The sequence below is a fragment of the Pongo abelii genome, chromosome 4 (genome assembly GCF_028885655.2).
Source record: "Pongo abelii isolate AG06213 chromosome 4, NHGRI_mPonAbe1-v2.0_pri, whole genome shotgun sequence".
NCBI lineage: Eukaryota > Metazoa > Chordata > Mammalia > Primates > Hominidae > Pongo > Pongo abelii.
Window position 1 is genome coordinate 152,579,151 of NC_071989.2, and position 16,145 is coordinate 152,595,295.

The 16,145-nt window shown below is 39.2% G+C and overlaps 1 protein-coding gene and 1 long non-coding RNA gene across 6 annotated transcripts in view; one reads left to right on the top strand and one right to left on the bottom strand.

The window, feature by feature from the left end:
- The window catches only part of KCTD16 (potassium channel tetramerization domain containing 16), a 315,260-nt gene that overhangs the window by 19,403 nt on the left and 279,712 nt on the right, over nucleotides 1-16,145 (top strand). The window contains exon 1 of one of the 4 annotated variants that reach the window (XM_002816033.5): nucleotides 14,975-15,925. The exons of 2 other annotated variants lie outside the window; for them this stretch is intronic. The gene's annotated coding sequence lies outside the window, so the exon portion shown is untranslated. Of the gene's footprint in view, nucleotides 1-14,974; nucleotides 15,926-16,145 lie in introns of those variants that run through there. One more of the 4 variants, XM_054556014.2, reaches the window with a different exon arrangement.
- On the bottom strand, nucleotides 8,959-15,141 carry LOC129059561 (uncharacterized). Of its 2 annotated transcripts, none has more exons than XR_010140048.1 (3): nucleotides 14,941-15,141; nucleotides 11,455-12,094; nucleotides 8,959-9,113 (listed from the first exon to the last, which is right to left on the bottom strand). It is a non-coding gene; the product is annotated as an uncharacterized LOC129059561 (long non-coding RNA). The 2 variants fall into 2 exon arrangements; XR_008525533.1 differs by having other exon boundaries at nucleotides 11,945-12,094; nucleotides 14,941-15,098.

The following is a 16,145-nucleotide window of genomic DNA, read 5'->3' on the forward strand; positions in this document are numbered from 1 at the left end:
CACACTTTTTCCCTACCTCTTTCCTTGTCCCCTCTGTCCCTTTGCTATTAATACCCCTCCCCAGTAACATAGTAATTAATATTCTATTGTATTTTTCTCCACTATGTTTATTATCATCTGACATTCTATATGCTTATTCATTTATTGTCTAGAATGTGAGCTCTATGAAGGCAGGAGCTTCAGCTCTTTTGTGTTCATTGTGGAATCCGCATTCCTATAGCAATGCCCAGCATGTGGAACATACTAAACAAACATTTACTGAATGAATGAGTGAATGGGCACTCACAGACACACACACACCACAACACACATGAAACATCCTCATTCTCTGCTGAAGGTGAGCCTCACTGGTTGTCATTAATATGCGACATCAATGTACACCATTCTTCACTTTGCCAAATGGGTTATAGAGCAGCTTTTCTCTTTATTTCCCTTTCTTTCATGGCTGGGGGATGGAGGGAAAATATTTTTTAATACTGTTGTAAAAACTGAAATTCTTATTACTTTAATGTCAAAACCACACCTGTCAGTGGGGACATTGAATAGGAATCATTGGTGGAAGTCCTCCCTGATAAGTGAGCAAAGGGATGCTGGGGAGAGGGTAGATGAGTTCTGAGTTACTCTGTAGAAGTGGTGGTTGTTGAGAAACTTGTTTCTGTCATTTCTGCTCAAAAACTCACAATGACTACTTAGTGTTTACAGAATTAAGTTCAAACTCCTCCACTATTCTTTTACTGGTGCCTTTTGCTCCAGCCAAACTGGATAATTCACTGTTCTTTTCCCAACTGCCGCTCCCCTCCATATACCCCCTGACACACTTACACACATATTTTTTCAACCACTTTTCCCTTCTACATAGAACCTTTAGCTTCTGTTTTCTAGGTTTCACCTGTCCTTCAAAGTGCAATAGCAACTCTGTCTAGTCATGATATTTCCTCTCATCCTCCCTCCCTAAGCCCTGAAGACAGCTGGCTGAGTTATCCTTCCTCAGATTTCTTTAAGAAATCTCACCTCCTCTTTGGGGGTGTTTACCAGCTTTTGCCTCCACTTATCTCTCTCTAGACTTGTCTGCTAAATTATCTCGACGGCTGAGACAGTTCCCTGTTTTTCTATGCATCTCAGGCTAACAGTGAGTGTTTGCGGCAGTGCTTCTGTATGGAGCTGCGTATTTCCATTTTTTTTTTCAGCAGTACAAATAAACTTTAGGCCTTTTCTGATAACATGTTAAATATAAAGTATATTTCGTATATGGTCAATACAAGTGAATTTCTTTCACCATTCATTCTGTAAAAGGCAGAATAATTAATAATGAAGGTAAATATAGAGACAGGCTTGCATTTCTTGATGCTAGAGTGAGAAGGGATCAGTTTCTCATAGGGCTTGGCAGGGTATGTCAAGTTGGTGGACCAAAGGGGGCATCTCATTGCTGACTTTGGGAGCTTAAGACTTCACAAGTGGAAAGAAATTAGTAATTGAAATTGGGACTCAGTTCAGGATGCTGGGTAAGTGAACAGTGTTACTCAGGGTAACTTTCAGTTTCTCTTCTTCAAGGTTTCAAGTTGATGCAAGAGACTGTGATAACACTGCCCCCTTCTGTTACTCTAGATTGTTAATCCTGATGTCGTCTCAAGTCGGCTTTGATGATCTTGACATGAATTTTTGATTTCCAAGAAATGCTTACTAAAGGCAGAAGAGAAAGGAAATCATATGTTCAATGTGATACACAATTTCATTCTATCAAGTTCCGCCTTTTTATATTTCGCTTGATCATTATATTTTGTCATGAGGTTTCACTTCAATTGCATTATCATGGGAGATTTTAGACCAGGGAACAAATGAAGCGAAGGATTGTAACAAAATCAATTAATTCATCTATTTATTTGTGTTCTAAGGGGTTACATGATTTCTTCTAGTTCCTAGAGCTTTCCTATTTCTTCCCTTGGAAGTTAAAGCAAGCCACTGGTTGAGGCACTGTGGCTCTTTCATTTATGACAGAACCTTTCAGATTTTAAGAGCAGTTGAAGAGCTGTGAATGCTGGTCCTTCACATATCAAAAAACCAGCATCACTTTCTATGAATATCACTATTTGTGAAATGATTTATCTCAGAACTTTTGAATGTCTCTGTAACCATTTTTTTCCCTTTCCTTATCAGCCCATTTGTATGGAACTCTAGAGAAGGTGAGGCCAGATAGCAGAGAGCTTTGAATATACACCAAGGACTTTGGAGTTTATTCTATGAGCAATGGGGAGCCAATTAAGATATCTGGGCAAAAAATGGCATCTTTAGAAAGAGGACACTGTTAGCTTTATGTCAAATGAACTGAGATGAAAAAACTTGAAAGGAGGAAGAACATTAACAGGTCCATATAGAAATACCACCACCTGTACCCCCAAAATCCTCACTAGCTTTTCCTCATTTATTCTACTTCACTCTAGTGTGAGACATCATCATATATCACTAAATCCCTGTGAATTCTCCCCACTGATCTCCCTACAACTAATTTTGTTTCCCTGACAATCTGTTATCCCCATATCAGCCAAAGTCACCTTTTAAAAAGTAAGCAAACCAGAGCATGTCACTTCCAACTTTAAATTCCCAATGACTTCCCATAACACATAGAATGAAATCTATGGTTTGCTCCCTGCCTGCTTCTCAGACCTGCATTCTCACCCTTGCTCATTGGGATCCAACTTGCTGGCTTTCTTGGTTCCCTGAACAAGCCAAGCTTAGTTTCACCTCAGACAGCTGAGCCTTTGCTGTTGCCATTCCACCTGCCTAGAGCACACTGTTCCCAGCATTTCACATAGCTGGCTCCCCTCCCTAGAGCCTCACTTGCAGTACCAATCCTCTTCTCCTTGCCCCAAACAAGATTTTTTTTAATATTACCTATTCTATTTTATTCATAGCTCATTTCACTATATGAAATGATCTTGCTCATTTATTTGTTTATTATCTTTGTTTCTGGCCTATAATAGAAGTTCCATGATGGCAAAGAGCTGGTCTACTTTATTCATTTCTGGATCCCCAACACATAGAGCTTATAGCTTAGTGTTGTGCCTGGCTCATGGCTCCATAATTATTTCTTAGTCAAATTTGGGTAAAAGGCAAAGAACAAAGGTACGACAAATGGAAGAGAAGAGAAGAGATATCTGAAAGAAGTATAGTAGAGAAAGTGGGTAGATTTAATTATTGAGTGTTGGGTGCCAATGGAAAGGGAGGGATCAGATGATGGATTTTCACTTGGACTAAGAAACCTGTGATGCTCTTAACACAGAAGGAGAACTTGGAGAAATGAAAAAGATGAGAGTGGAAAACAGATATTTAGCTTTGGACTTGAGTGTAAGGTGCTGGTAGATCTCTGTAAAGATGCCCAGCAGGTGTATGGAAGTTGAGAAGAAAGCAAGGCCAAGCATTTAGATGTTGCAGTCATTTGCATACAGTGATGATGGTTCACTGAGACTGAATTAGGTCAACAAGGGGGAATATTTGGGAAAAAAGAAGAGAACATTAAAAATGTGCAGACTTTCACTCAGATATCCTTGTATATAAAGCACCATGCTGGGACAAGTGACATCTAACAAATGAGGAACAAATTCTGGAGCTTATGGGGCCAGAGATGGTGACACTGATAACTTGTCAAGTAGAAAATGTATAAATCATGCTGCTATAAAGACACATGCACACGTATGTTTACTGCGGCATTATTCACAATAGCAAAGACTTGGAACCAACCCAAATGTCCAACAATGATAGACTGGATTAAGAAAATGTGGCACATATACACCATGGAATACTATGCAGCCATAAAAAATGATGAGTTCATGTCCTTTGTAGGGACATGGATGAAATTGGAAATCATCATTCTCAGTAAACTATCACAAGAACAAAAAACCAAACACCACATATTCTCACTCATAGGTGGGAATTGAACAATGAGAACACATGGACACAGGAAGGGGAACATCACACTTTGGGGACTGTTGTGGGGTGGGGGGAGGGGGGAGGGATAGCATTGGGAGATATACCTAATGCTAGATGACGAGTTGGTGGGTGCAGCGCACCAGCATGGCACATGTATACATATGTAACTTACCTGCACATTGCGCACATGTACCATAAAACCTAAAGTATAATAATAATAATAATAATAATAATAATAATAATAAAAGAAAAAAAAAAGAAAATGTGTTATCCATACAAGAAACATTACAACACTGCCATATAGTGCTCTTTGACTTATCCAAACCACCTCTCAGTAGGAGGCTCTGCATCCACAAGGGAGATTTATATGATTGCTCTGTTTCCTGCCCTTCACATCTGTAAGGGGTCCAGAGGAAGGATTGGTCAATGTTAGTGATATGGCTCTACCCTGAGCTCTTGTGGAGCTAATAATTAGAACAGTTTGGGGAAGGGGAGAATTCATTTTTAAAAAGGCACGAAGCAATGTGTTTGTAATAGCAAATGCTACATTTGTTGAGCATTTACTATGGGCCAGTTAGTGAACTAAGCATTCAACATGCATTATTTATTTAGTTCTCACAAAACTCTGTATGGGAAGTACAATTATTACCCCTGTTGTACAGATGAGAAAACTGTGGCTCAGATGTATGTAACTTTCCCAGCTGGTAAATAATGGAGGTGGGATTCGGCCCCAGGACTCTCTGATCCCAAAGCCCACGCTTTTAACCGTGATGCTCTATTGCTTCTCTGTGCAAGAAATAATCATTTTTAGTACTTAAATTGTGTTTTGGTATTTTTTGTGAATACTATGAATTTGTGAATACTAGGTCAACTTAAGGAAAATTTTATTTGCAGTAATGAAAGGTGACCACAAATCCTTCAATGTTGTCATTTTGTGCTGATCAAAAGTAACTTGTTCTTTTATTAGATCTCCTTTGTGTCACACACTTGCCTTAAAGAACTGTTGCTTACACCGTCAACTTCCCCAGACCCTCAGGATATCCTTAATTACAGGACTCCCTGTGTATCTGAAATAGAAATAGTGCTTGAAATCCTCCTCTACCACCATCCCCCAATGTTAAACTATAGGCATACCCTGTTAGCATGGGGGAATCTCTTCCTGGAAATTATCACATTAACTAAATTGATGCTATATGTGCCTTTGGCCAAAGATTTCTTCTATTTACCTTTCTTATCTTTCTGGGTTGCTGCAAGGCTTATGTTGCGCTTCAAAATCTCAAAGAATTTCTACCAGGCAACAAATGTCTGTTGATCTGGGTTTCTTAGACCACCTCCTTGGGGGCATCTGAGGTTGTTGCAGTGCAACCTGCTTGCTACCATCCAGCACCTTTCATGATTTTTTCAGAATCTCCAGCACTGTAGCTTGGTCACATTTTGTCAGCCATCTTGAGCTTCAGTGTTCACTGGCACACAAGGAACCACAGAAAGAGGGAGCTGGTGGAGTCAACAAATGGAGAGGGAAGGGCCACTCAAATGGCTCTTAGTCTTCACTGGCTGAGAACCAAATACAGATTAGCTGTACAGTAGAGTGCTGCAACGGACTTACATTTATATACACATATAAAATATTTCTGAGATCATCAGCACTCTAATGAATCAGCCCTGTCTGGAACAGCTCTAAATGAATTCTAAATGAGTGCCTCTCTGACTTCATACCGAGTAAATGTATAGTAATGCAAAGTGGCACTTTCTTTAGTTCATCAATAATTTATTAATGGGCACTTTGTTCTAGGCATGATGTTTCTTAGAGTTTCAAAAAATTACTTTGCCTTTGGTTGGTCTGTTTCTCTCATAGAACTTTTTCCTCTTCTCTTAACAGCAGTCATCACTTTCTCCTGTGTGCCAGTTGTCTCCAAGTCAGACATAGAGTGTTTTCCCCTATTGGATTATAAGCTTAGCGAAGGTAACACTCATGTTTGATTCACTATTACATCTTCTACAAAGCCTAACATAGTTCCTTGTACAAATAGATACATAAATATTTGAGTAAATGAATGATAATAAGAGACATGGCCGAAACATTTTAAAGGAGCTCAAAACGTATTTTGTTGGACTCCGGCAATCTTAGTTGTCATTACTATGTGGGGCTCTAGGGAAGGACTCTATGTCGGCTCTGATTGGCCAGTGGCCCTGCAGGTGATCTTATTTTTTTGGAGGGAAGTGAGTTTTTACTATTGTGAAGCACTTTTATTATTGTCAGTGCCTCACAATAATAAAACTCCATCAGTCACTTCCATTGGGCAGTTACTTTTTCTTTCTTCACCCTTATAGGTATAAATGACCTTGGACCAATGGCAATAAAAGGAAGGTATTTTATTACTGTCTTTGGGGCAAATAAAGCATTTATGATTTCTCCATCCCTAGCCCTTTCTTCTAATTTTTAATCTTAATTTATAATTGTATTATATGTCCTATCCAGGAGTAATTGTAGCTTCTATGTCCTGTATTATGGCACATCAACAACACAGATACATACATCTCAAGACCTCATTTAAATATATGAAAAATTCAAGAGATTGTTCAAGGGACACCAGGTTGAATCCAGGTTCTATCAGATACATAAATCTTTTTTTGTGTCACTCCATTTGTTCATAGGCATTCTTTTTCCTGACGAATGGCAACCAGATTTATCAGGAAGACATACAACATTGGCTCCATTTCAAACAATTGTCCCATGTCCTCTGGCAGCTATTGGAACTGCACATTGCAATGGTACCAGCCTGTCATTTTGAGAGACCCCTAGGGTAATTGTGAGATGTGCTTGAGGCTCAGATCATTGTCTGTAAAGGTAACGTGCAATTTCCTTGGCAGAAGCTGTGAAAATCTGCATTGTACAGCAAAAAAGGTGATGTTTCCTAGCTCGTATTTGGATTATGTGCTTTGGCCCCTTAAATCTTGTGCCCAGTATGTGTGTCTATGTAGGTCAATCATTATCAGGCATTCTAACTCCATAACCCACCCTGCACACATGTTTGGAAAGAATGCAGAGTAACTGATGCATAAAATAGTTGGATTATAATTGTCTGGTACCTTGCCAAAATACTTTTTCAGTAAATCATATTTTTCAAGCATATAAGCACTTTTAAAAAAGTAAAAACTAGAATTTTATTGTTCTGATGTAAATTCTTATCCTAAAAGCAATGTCTTATTTCTATAAGCTTTTAAATTCTGGAACATAAACATATATATTACTTATCCTTTTGGATTCATGAAGGGTCAGTTCTCTGATGCTCTATTCATAAACATTTCGTTTTTCACATTTGGAACCAACATTTCAGGAGTAAAGAAAATTAGATATGCTACACTCTTAGATCACATGCTTGTTATATCCAGCTGAAACTTCTGGATACCACTGCCCTAATTGGTGGTTTATTCTTTCATTCATTCATTTGCTTGTTCATTCTCACAACCCTTTGACAAATAGGTATAGAGTGCTTACTCCGAGCCTGGCACTGAACTGTGATTGGGGATATAGTGGTGATCTATGCTGGATTGTGTTGGTGTTCTTTGTGATGCCAAACCAAAATATATTGGGTACACAGTGAGCATATTTAATAAAAGAAACTATATGCCCAAATAATTTGGGTGTAGTGAAAAAGGACCTTGGAATCAGACAGGTTTGGTGTGATCCGCTGCTGGTTACTTAACCTCTTGGAGGCTCTTTTATTTTCCCCACAATGCTAACATTTCAGGATTGTTTTAGGAATTAAGATAGAAAATGTATGTGGAATTGCCTGGCAATTGGGTTAGTTAATTTTATTAATTTATTTGGCCACAGGCACAGACATGAATCTTTTAAGGAACTGGTGTCAGTGAAATTTTGAAACCAGAAACTCTGATCTCTTAGTCTTTCAGCAGTGTTTCTTTTAAAGGTTTCTCTTTTTTCCATTCCAATTTGACCCAACATTGAAGACATGAATACCTCTTTGTAGTAGTGGGTTAAGAGAGGGTGGTTTTCACAGTCAGCTTATTTCTCTCGGACCTGACCAAATGAAAAGATCCCTGCTAGCATGTAGAACTCAATGTCTGAGAAACAAACTGGAATCAACTACCTTATATTCCTAACCAACAGCTCCATCTGATATGACCCTATCAGCTTTTTAATTGTTTCATTGGGCCATTCTGAGGATATCGCTCTTGGTTCTGCAATTAAATTAAACAAACATTAATTGAGCATCTCTCAGATGCCAGACCTTGTGCTACCTGCTTGAGGGTACCAAGAATGAAAAATGACCCCTGCCCCATGGATTTCTTGCAAATAATTCAAAAGGGAAAAAGGTGGTATTCAGAGCATATCTGCAATTCTTAGCTTTGAGTCCTCAAGGCCTCTAATAAAACAATTCCATTTTGCTCTTTGAGCTAAATCTTTCCATTTGTTATTTGGTGTTTGCCCTTCTTTCTTCCTGCTGTTCCCCATCTGCAGATGCCACTGGTAAGATTCATTTCAGCCTAAGAGTATGACATGTTTGGATTTATTTGTGAAAAACGCCTTCTACAAACAATCGCTATACCAAAGTGACTGTGCTGAATCACTGTAAAATGATGTGATCTGTTTTGAATGAGCCAGCCTGTTCATTCACTTTCTTCTATTCATCATCCTTTGAAAGGTGTAGATACTTTCCAAGTTAGAAACCCTGTTTTTAAATGAACTAATTATCAATCTCCAAGGGCAAATGTGCTTAGAGTTCTGAGTATCACTTTACTTTCTCCTATTCCTCTCCTAGAAGGGAGAGCCAGGCTTTCAGAAAAGGGATCAGTAACATCAACAGCATAAATGAGTAAAGTGTTTGCTCATGATTATATAGCTGGTAGGTACCTCTTTCAAACTCTGTTCTGCCTGATTCTAAAACCTGTTTCTTTTGTTTACAAACAGGATTTCAAAACTCTATTTCCTTAAGTTGCTTCAGGGGATTCCACAAATTCCATTTACACATATATAAAACTATTTAGAAAAAAATTAAAATGCACTCTAAAGACATTTGAGATATTTATTATTGCAAGTTCTGGAAGATTTTTTAAAAAATAAATATTTTTGAACTTAACACCTAAGCTGATTCTGATTTCATTCCGCTTGTATCTGTTGCATATTATGGAATGACAACAAAGATGCCTTTTGAAAGATGGGTTCCCTAGGTAGGAGATAAAAGGTTGATAATTACTGGCTTGCAATTTACACTACTGCTTTACCGAGAGATATATTACATAGCATATAGAGCAGACATAAAGAAGACTCCACCAACATGTGTAATACAATTTAGCTAACAAACATCACACAGGGAATAACACGACATGGATCAACAGGCTGTAGGCGAAGGACTTCAGGGGAGGCAAAGGTAGGCGTCTTGTTTTTAGGGCCATTCCTAAAATAGTGCATGTATATTTAGTAAAACCAATTGTTTGAGAATCGTGCAGCTAATCATGCAGCTATGTTTTTCATTTGCCAACCAATTTTCAGAAATAAGTATATTTCTGTTGGTTAGGCTTCATACTGATGAGATTACAGTTTTAAAACACATATGTGGGAGTTGGCTTTACTTGACTTCATGGCCAAATTTTACACTCCTAACTTTGACCATTTGTTCCAGAACAGCTTCCTTTTCTTTTTCTTTTTTTTTTTTTTTTTTGAGACAGAATCTCGCTTTGTCACCAGGCTGGAGTGCAGTGGCACAATCTCGGCTCATTGCAATCTCTGCCTTCCGGGTTCAAGCGATTCCCCTGACTCAGCCTCCCATAGCTGGGACTACAAGTGCGTACCATCACACCCGACTAATTTTTTGTATTTTAGTAGAGACAGGGTTTCACCATGTTGGCCAGGATGGTCTCGATCTCCTAATCTCATGATCCGCCCGCTTCTGCCTCCCAAAGTGCTTCCTCGTTTTGAAGACAAATTTAAAATGTGACTTCACATCTGTACCTACTACAGAAATGTATGCTTCCGTACACACTCACATATATGCACACCGCAAAAATTTTAGACCCTGTGAATATAGTCAATAATGTTGCCTTTATGCCTGAAGAGCAGTACTTTTTTTTTCAGAGTAGCATAATTTTTTTTTTAAAAGATCAAATCTCAAAATTATAGTTCACTTAGAAGAACTTTATCCTGTAGACTTGTGTTCGGAGGCACGATGGTGATACAGACAGCTTTTGCTTGCATTTGTATTTTATGACAGTGGAAATCAGGAGTATTTTCAGGGAGAAACTGTGAGAGAAATGACTTGGCTGAACATCTGCTATGAAGCTTTTATCGAATCTGAGGCTGCAGTGGATGACCTCGAAGGATCTCCACTCCCAACTTTTAGATTATACAAGTCTAATCCAAATTCTTTCTTGTCAGGCTTTACGTTAACAAGAAAGATCACTGTTTGCTGCCTTCTTCATCTGTTTCTTACATAGCAAATTACTTCCTAGAATGTCTGAAGATTTGACAGCTGTATTTGATCTCTATTTTGTCATTGGCCATGATATCTCTTTAAGGGGATATGGTTTCATTTTATAGATATGGAAGCAGAGGCCATCTGAGGTTAAATGGTTTGTCAAAATCATATGTGAACTATGTAACACCAAAGGCTAAATATAGCACTAGGGATATTTCTGAAAATAAAAGGCAGTGCCCAAGAATCTATAACTTTGTTTTCTTTTTGAGGTAGGGTCTCACTCTGTTGCCCAGGCTGGTGTGCAGAGGCACCATCATAGCTCATTGCACCCTTAAACTCGAGACTCAAGCTATCCTCCCCCCTCAGCCTCCCAAGTAGCTGGGACTACAGGAATGCACCACCACACCAGGCTAATTTTTCTATTTATTAATTTATTTTTGTAGAGACAGGGTCTTGCTGTTGCCCAGCCTGGTCTCAAAATCTTGGCCTTAAGCAATCTTCCCACATCATCCTCCCAAAGTGCTGGAATTACAGGTGGGAGCCACCATACCCAGCCAATGTAACTTTAAATTTTTTCCCCCATTGGTAGGATTTTGAGTTTGTGTGTGCATTTGCATGTGAGTGTTTGAGTCAGAGACTATATGAAATTGGGCTTTGCATCTCAACTACCTAGCACTGTGCTGGACACAACATAGGCACTTAATAAATCCATGTAGTATAAATGAAAGGGTACCAGGGAAATAATCTTGTCTGGCAAAAGACAGTGGCATTTTCATTTTTAACCACTGGGATACCAATTATTTTCAGTTCCCCACTCTGCCACCCCATCTCCCTCACCAAATCCTGAAATTCCCCCATGAATAATAAATACATTTATAACAAGCAATGGTCTTAACCTGAATTTTCATACTGGAAAGAGTAATGATTTTGGATGTAGAACTCAATTTCTATGTTTGGGCATCTTTTGTAATTTCTTTATGCCTCAATTGGAGTTTAACAACAATGAATACAGATATTTTAAACCACTAGCATGAACACTAATGACATTTATTAAGCACTTGCTAAAAGCCATGGAATGTGCCAGAGAACTTACCTGCATCTTCATATTTAGTCCACGCAACACACCTGCGAGGCAGGTCTTTTTATTGCCACCATACGCTGGCTCAGAGACATGAGTCTCCTGTTCAAAGTCACACAGCCAGCCAGGCAGAACTGGAAGAGGGGTAATGACTGACTGTGGTGAGGACTTGATGGTCATCCCTCCATAAACAGCAGCTATTAAGATAATGGTGATAATGCAGGAGTCCTTGGGAGCACATAACACGATGAGTGTGCAGCATCTTAGCATAAGTAAGTTTATGAGATCTGTTTCCTCCCTGATAGCGAAGGCTGTCAGCATGAAAGCTATCTCTGCTTGAGGGCAGAGAAAGCTTAAGGATGTGTTAGGAGTGGGAATGTAGAGAGTGATCACATTATTTCAAAATTAAAATAGTCCTTTTGAGAATATACCCTTCAATATTTGGCTGTGCATGTGAAAGTAGGAAACAGAGGTGAAAACATATTTTATCAATTTCACAATTTACCTAACATACGTCTTGATTTGCTATATGCTTGAATATTACAAAGAACAGGATGGAACATTCTTCCTTGTTCTTCCTCTAAGAGAAATCTGTTGCCGTATGCTGTTCAGCCTTCAGTCCGGGAGTGCCATCCCACAGTGTTTCAGCGGAGAGCTGCCAGGAGAGAATAATAACACTAGCGGTGTTATTTGCTGACACGAAGGCTAGGAATACACTTACAGCCTAGACTTGGCTTCTTGCCTCTTGTTAAGGCACCAAACAGCCGGGCTTACCGACAACTTCCCTGAGACACATTCGCTTACTCTAGCACTATTTAAATCTCTTTGTGGGGTGTATTGCTTTATTTCCTTCAAGTCTTTTATCTTTTTAATCTCACCTCTCATTCATTTTCATCCCTGAGACTAAAGAAACAAGAAGGAGTACAGATCTGGGGATGTTAGCCTGAGGTCTATGAACCCCAACATAAATGGGCTTCAGGCCAATCTTGAACCAAACCCCTGATCTCTCAGAAGGTGAGGGAGGCCTAGACCATCTCGCTTTTCTGAGGTTCCATTTAGATTAAAAAGTAGATATGCCCAAATAGAGTTAGCAAAGCAAGTGTTTATTTTTAACTGCTTACTATAATAAACAAACTCTTTTAGCACACAACAATTGACAATATGATGCAATATAATTGTGCAAAACAGGATATGTACAGTGTTTATGAAAAATACCAATTCAAAATGTTTCAGGTGGTATGATCAAATCATGGGTTCCAAGATTAAGGTTGTCTGGTGAATGTTTTCCATTTTTCAATTCTCAGAGTGTGTCTCTGTGAATGTATGTGTAATCTCACTTCAAAAAGAAGTTTCATAGTCAAAATTTGAGGAATTCTGCTTATGTGAATCATCAACTACATGGTCCCCCCACCAGTTCCTCTTTTTAATCAGCCTTTCCTGAGAGGTTCTGCCTTGACAGTGAATGCAAACTTTTATGCTTGTGGGTTCATTTCCTAGGTTTTATTAGATTCTCTAAACAGTCCATTTTCCAAAAAAGTTAAGAACCTACTTGTCTCAAAAGTAACCTAACCTATAAAACCCAGACCAATGAACAGAACTCCTCATTTTAAAAATTCAGAATATTCTTCTTTTATATTATAAAATCTTTTAACTCCGCAATTTAAATTAATATTAATACTCTTTTTAAGAGTATTAATATTAATATTAATTATTGGCATGCTTTTTAAAAACATGTTTAGTAATCTTGAAATTTGTTTCAAATTTCAAGAAAATGTCTTGAAATTTGTTGTTTCAAAAAAAATCTTGTTGCTTAAATTTGCCGCCTCTCTATTCCTATTCAAGAATATCTAAGGTTAAAATGAGGACGGTTATCCTGCAGAGTCAGTGGTCTAAAGCCCATCCTGCTACTCTGGAATCGTGTGACCCTGAGGAAGTGCTGACCCTCTCTGTTCCTCAGTTCTGCATCTCTAAGATGAGATAGTTAATTTTCATTCCTCAAGTCCGTTTTAGCTCTAAAAGATTATGATTTTTCTTACTCTGTTCCTCCACCTACTGCCATACTGTCCCTGCAATGTTTTAATACCTGAGCTCCAAAGCTATCGTCATGACGTTTTGACCTACTCTCTTAGAAATAAAACGTTTGCTTACTTTACAACCAAAACCAGTACTTAATAGGTCTGAATTCAGATTTATTTTGTCTTTGACCTGATGTCAAAGAAATATTTATTTTGTTGTCGTGGTGAGCAGTGCATGCCAAGTAAACTTAGATCAGTATAAAAACTTAAAAATAAAAGAAAATCTAAATGTTTTGGCCCTATTAAGTTGCCAGATACAGAGCTGCACTGATAGCTTAGGGCACTAGATGGCGATATAAGTGCATCACATAACAGACATCGTCTTGATTGGTCCAGCATTAAAATCCTAACGATTGAGGCCAGAACAGGTTAATGCATTAGTTAAAGAAACAAAGTCAAATATAATCAGGTGTAGGAATGTTAGCTAATGCTCTGAATATGTTCAGTAACCCAATGCTTATTGAAAGAAAAGATTGTTAAAGTAGAAACTAATTTATCCTACTGTTGAGCGTATCTTCAAGCTAATTTTTTTGGGCAAGAGTTGGCAATAAACACGTTTCTCATAAAATGTGTATAATTCCTAAGTTCACCTCCATTTTTGGTTTTCACTTTTTAAAAATAGCAATTGTTTGGGATGGCGTGTGCCTCACATATATTGTTCATTGACCAAGCACTATATTCTTATCAGGGATGTGAGCCCTAAGACACTGGTGTTTTAAAGGGGAAATGGCCGACTTACTGTAAGCTGTTGGCTGGGCCATTATTGACTGGCAGGCTCAACTGGAAGCACTTTGTTAGTGGATTAGGTTGCCCTGGAAATGCCTTACTGAAACTCTAATGATGCACTTAAGGGAGCCCTCTGGAACAGGAGTAAAATGTCTTTTAGCAGGAGTGCCTTCCACCAGAGTCCTCTTGGGATGACTTGGGAGGGGCTGGGGGCACGTCCAAAGAGATGCTCAGTAAGGAAACAAACGCAGAAAAAGGTTGCAGGTATCAATTTCTTACAGGTAAGCTAAGATAATGACTTATGGATGTAAACCGTGGGCTTTCTGTGGGTGCCAGTGCTTCATGTCTTCATTTTGAAAGAGCATCATTAATTTCAGAGAGGGTGTTTATGTATCTACCTATCTACATAGATATTAATAGTTATCTATTTATTTGCTAGGAGGTTGTGGTGGCAGGCAGATGAAATAGAAAAGAAAAAAGGGAGAATTTGAGTGAATATGGTTTAAATCAAAGGATTAAAAAAAACACTTTGTAGTTTGAACACTGGGGTCATTTGGTGTGCGTGTCTGTGTTTTAAAACAAGCATTAGAGGGATATTTGCCCTTCAGCAGGAAGGAATTCCGTGAACGAGGATGGGGGAGGGGGGAAGATTTGTAGATTTTTCAAATAAAAAGTCAGTTGTGTTTATCTCACAACTTACCTCTTGGGTAGGGGGCAGGGATTTGCTGTGGGATGGTGATGGTGGTGGAGGTAAAGACAAGAAAGAAGGAAAAGGCCCTTGGAAACTCCAGACTCCAGGACAGGACAGGGAGGGAAGTGGCTGCGCAGCACTGCGTCCCCGCCCCAAGCCCTGCGCGCCTGGCAATCGCGTGCCCACCGCCGGAGCGCGGCGTCCCCGTGCAGTCCTGGCAACCTGTCACCGAAGAGGACGTGACTCGGAGCTGCCTCCGCTTTCTCCAAGCCATATTCCTTTAAGATGATGTAATAGTCATTTCCCTGGATGGTTTCTTGTCTGCACTGCTGAAACAACAGCATCCGAACTGCACTGGGAACTGTGGAACCACCCAGCTCCGCCGCCAGAGAAGCCGGAGCCCCGGGCCCCCCGCCGGCATCTCTGCCCTGCGTTGGCCTCTGGCTCCCACCGGCTCCCACCTGGCTGGGAACATGGGAGTCCGTTTGCCCTTGCCGGCAGGTGGGGTGGCTACCTGGGACCCTAGCAGGGCACATCTCTCCATCTTTCTGCTTCTGGGCTTTCTGAAAAGCTTCTAAGTCCTGGTACCTCTTGCAACTCTCTTCTAAGGATCCTTTCCAAAGATTTCTTTTTCCATTTTTCTTTTCCCCTGGGGAAGCTTTGGTTGAATATTTTCTCTGCTTTACTTCTTCAACCCAACCTCCTCTCATCACGGTTTAACTTTTTTGTGACTTGTTTTAACTTAAGATACGGAATGAATACATATGTACCTACATACATACATAAATACAAATAGGCATTTATATAAATACATATATATAATAGTTATTTTCCAAGAGCACACCTCTCTGGCAGTTTTCATTGATACCTCGGTCGTTTACCTGTTTGGAATTTGACAAGATCCAGACTCAGTTTGGCTGTGGATTTTGATTGCTTTACAAATGGTTATTATTATTTTTTTTTCTCAAGAACTGGGTCTCCAGCACTCACTAAGGTAAGCTCTAAGACTTATTGCTTTTCCTGTCCAGCTGAAAAAAAAATTCCCATTTAGAAGTTGAAAATTGCATGTTTCTTTTTAATGTAGACTTACAAGTAAATTGTTTTTCATACTAATTGCTGGAGACAGAGGCTTACAGATAAACATGTAGACACAAAATAGCATGAGAGAAGCTATGATTTAATTGAAGAATGGCTGAGATCAGTAGTTCCAGAGC